The 4,291-nt window shown below is 39.1% G+C and overlaps 1 pseudogene; it reads left to right on the top strand.

Annotated features, from left to right (window-relative positions):
* Positions 1–720: 720 nt before the first annotated feature.
* Positions 721–1,912, top strand: LOC110326843 (annotated as a pseudogene).
* Positions 1,913–4,291: the final 2,379 nt, after the last annotated feature.

Here is a 4,291-nt window from a genome sequence, read left to right as displayed (position 1 = left end):
CTTTGAGACTTTTTTTAAAATTTATCTTTTAGAAAATTTCTTTCTTTTTAATGGGGAAGGCAGCAGGCTTTTGTGACCCCACCCCCAACATTCGACATTCTCCTTAAGGGGGAAAAAAACAAAACAAAACTTAAGTCAAATTTTATTTATTCCTTAATGAAAAGTCTTCTGTGGAGTTGGCATGCAACCACAAATTTGTTCTGACTTTCCAAAGTGTCAGAAAGCAAATCACCCTCGTCATTTTTTTTCGGAGACTGGATGACAATGAAGGCACTTTTCTGCAAACACTCATCAAGGCTGAGGCCTGTTAAGGAGAAAGCATCCTGCAGGGGCAGAAAGCCAGCCAGGGCTCTGTAGGTAGCTACGTGAATACTTTCCATGTGTCATGTTTGACTGCAGTCTTTCCTTAATGAGGGAACTAAGATACAGGCTATGTGCATTTGCTAACTTTACAGGCATATGGAGCCACTGTAGTAAAATAAACTCTAATTTATACTCATTTTTTTTAGACATTTCTAGAATCCATTTAATATTGTATCTGATACAAGAGGAAACATGACCATTCTATACCTATAAAGTACCCTTCTTTCTTTATTATAGCTATTAATATATGTGCATTTTTACATTGATACTTTCAGTATGGATCTTTTTAGGATGTAGATTCAGGGCGGAAATGCCTATTAAGAAACTCAGGCTCTATCGGTGGCATGTGGTGATGCGATGTCTCATAGGAAATTCTCAGCACCCAGGCATGCATGGGTCCTTGGTCTTGCCTCGCAAGCACAGCATTCGACATCGTGGGAAAGTGAAGTGCTTCCCTAAGGATGACTCTTCCAAGCCTGTTCACCTCATAGCCTTTCTGGGGTACAAGGCTGGCATGACCCACATCGTCCGGGAAGTTGACAGGCCAGGATCTAAGGTGAAAAAGAAAGAAGTCGTGGAGGCTGTAACCATTGTGGAGACCCTCCCAATGTTGGTTGTGGGCATTGTGGGCTATGTTGAGACCCCAGGAGGCCTCCGGACATTTAAGACTGTATTTGCTGAGCACATCAGCGATGAGTGTAAAAGGCGGTTCTATAAGAACTGGCACAAGTCTAAGAAGAAGGCTTTCACCAAGTACTGTAAGAAATGGCAGGATGACACAGGCAAGAAGCAGCTGGAAAAGGATTTCAACAGCATGAGGAGGTACTGCCAGGTCATCCGCATAATCGCCCACACTCAGATGCGTCTGCTTCCTCTATGCCAGAGGAGATCCAGGTGAATGGGGGCACTGTGGCTGAGAAACTGGGCCCGAGAGAGACTGGAGCAGCAGGTTCCTGTTAACCAGGTGTTTGGGCAGGATGAGATGATCGATGTCATCGGCGTGACAAAAGGCAAAGGGTACAAAGGGGTAACCAGTCGTTGGCATACGAAGAAACTGCCCCGAAAGACCCATCGAGGTCTGCGCAAAGTTGCCTATATTGGAGCCTGGCACTCTGCCCGTGTCGCTTTCTCTGTGGCTCGAGCTGGGCAGAAAGGCTACCATCACCGAACAGAGATTAACAAGAAGATTTACAAAATTGGTCAAGGCTACCTCATCAAGGATGGCAAACTGATCAAGAACAATGCATCTACTAACTATGACCTGTCTGACAAGAGAATTAACCTACTGGGTGGTTTTGTCCATTATGGTGAAGTGACCAATGACTTCATCATGCTCAAAGGCTGTGTGGTGGGGACCAAGAAGCGAGTGCTTACTCTTCGTAAGTCCTTGCTGGTCCAGACCAAACGTAGGGCCCTGGAGAAGATTGACCTGAAGTTCATTGATACCACCTCCAAGTTTGGCCACAGTCGCTTCCAGACCATGGAGGAGAAGAAGGCGTTCATGGGACCACTCAAGAAAGATCGCATCGCCAAGGAGGAAGGTGCCTGATGCCAGGATTACTTTGTGTGGATGGTGGGGTCTCACCAATAAAATATTTCTAGCAAAAAAAAAAAAAAGAAAAAGAAACTCATAAGGAAATCTGAATAGCTATTAAAATATAATAAGACTTAGACTTTGAATGGAAAATCTGTTTAGCCTTATGAAGAGTGTATTGATAAGGTTACTTTTGCAGGATTCAATAACTGACATAGCTCAAGATTTTCGGACATATAGTGATCTCTAACAGAATCATTCTTTCCTGTGGAAAAAATAATCCAGGCTAGTGTTTTAAGAAAATGGCATCCTTTAAAATCATTGATAAATTATAACACATGATCTTACTCCATTTAGTCATTAAGGGAACAAGGTATATTTATTAACTACAACAAGGCAAACAGTCTTGAAAAAACATTTCTTAACCTTAGGAGTTTGTATGCTAGTAGGAGAAAAAAACCCAAACAAAATGAAATAATCAAAATATACTGCTATAACAACCACTGAAATGGAAAATTATGAGGGAGATTATAAAGTGTTTTGGTATATGGCCATAGAAGTATAAATTTCAGGTTCATTCCCTGGCACAGTACGTGATATGAACTCTGGTCACATAGCTTAACTTGGGAGATGAGTTTTGTTCTGGGTAAGGTAAGTGAGCCCCAAAGTTGAGTGAGATCAGTCAGTTAGTATACCAGTGAAAACTCGGTTACAGAGCTGTTCCCATTTGGACATAGAGGTGCCCTTTTGTAGCTTGTATTAGTTGGTCACTGGTTGAGCTCTCCATGCATGGTCAACCGAGAAGCATTTCCTAAGAATGAGATTGCTTATTTACATAAATGAGAGGCAGCTATGAATACTTATTAAATCAAAATGAGTGTCAGTAAGCAACGCACACACTCCAGCCTGTAAAAAGGACCTGAATGGAACTTCGAATAGGTTGATTTATACTACTGAGATGGCATTGAGAACGTGAGAGAGAAGCAGAGCCTATTATCTCTGAGAAAACATCATGGAAAAAGACAATTGTTGCATAGACCTGAACTTATTTTATTTGAGGACTGGTGCCATGTCTAGCAAGACTACTGTGACCAAGAGAGTACATAGAGAGAGGAGGACTTGAGTATTAGATGAGATTCTGTGGGTCATTGAGTAATACAAAGAATCATTTGGCTTACATACTCATAGTAGCTGTCATATATGAATGGACTGTGGAGATAATATAAGCTAGAGAGTTAATGATGGCCCATACTGCATCTTCTATCAAATTACTCTCTGCTTTAACATACTTCGATTGTGATTGATTTATATAGACTCTTTAAGAGCTGTACATATGCAGGGGTGATTCCCCAGTGTGTAGCAACAGTTATTACATAGGTTTCAACTGAAAGCTGGCCTTTAGCTTGATATTTAGAAAAGATACATTTCTTGGTACACAAATAGATTTATAGCCATCTTTGAATAAAACTTTTGACTTTTAGGTGATGACATCTTCAATGTAAATGGGTCATATTTGATATTTTCTTTCTTTTTATAGAAATAAGTAAGATAACATTATATAGAGTAAAATATAGTACAGACTGACAGTGAGCCACATGTGTGAGAGTACATAAGGGCTAGCATTTGTCATTTTCTGAGCAAAGGAGAGAAGAACATTTGGTTTTCCTTGGGGGCTGGAAGGTAGAAGTTGTTAAAAAATACTAGCTATAGGATATATGTACGGAGGTCTGAAGGGAACAAAGAAGGTTGCACACAGGCAGATAGGAGTCTAGAATTTTTGACATTTTTAGACTCTACTTCTGCTGTGGACCTGCAATGTTTTATGTTATACTCATTTATTCTGTCTGCTTTGTAGGTTTCATTCTGCCTGACAGTGAGATATCAGATATCTTTTATTTATTTTTGTATAATCAGAGTCTATTAACTGTCTATATTATATACATACATATATATGGATACATATACTTTATTTTGTTTGTTTGTTTTTCTCCTACTAGTATACAAACTCATAACGTTTGGCAAGGAAAAACATTTCCTAGAATGTTTTTTCAAGACTGTTTGCCTAGTTGTAGAGAATAAATACACATTGCTGAATAAATGAGTAAATGGAATAAGATCATGTACTTATTTTTATCAATGTCTTTAAAGGATGCCGTTTTCTTGAAACACTAGCCTGAATGATTTTCTTCACAGGAGAGAATGACTCTGTTAGAGACCACTATAGGTCCAAAAGTCTTTTGAGCTATATCAGTTTTTGAATCCTGAAAAAGTAACCCCATCAATACAGTTTACACAAGGTTTAACAGATTTTTCATTGAACATCTGAATCTTTTTGTTTTAATGACTATTCAAATATATTCTATATGTGTGTATGTATATATATATATATATATA

Source organism: Mus pahari, chromosome 9, assembly GCF_900095145.1.
Source record: "Mus pahari chromosome 9, PAHARI_EIJ_v1.1, whole genome shotgun sequence".
In the NCBI taxonomy this organism is placed as follows: domain Eukaryota; kingdom Metazoa; phylum Chordata; class Mammalia; order Rodentia; family Muridae; genus Mus; species Mus pahari.
This window is presented reverse-complemented; position numbering and strand designations above follow the sequence as displayed.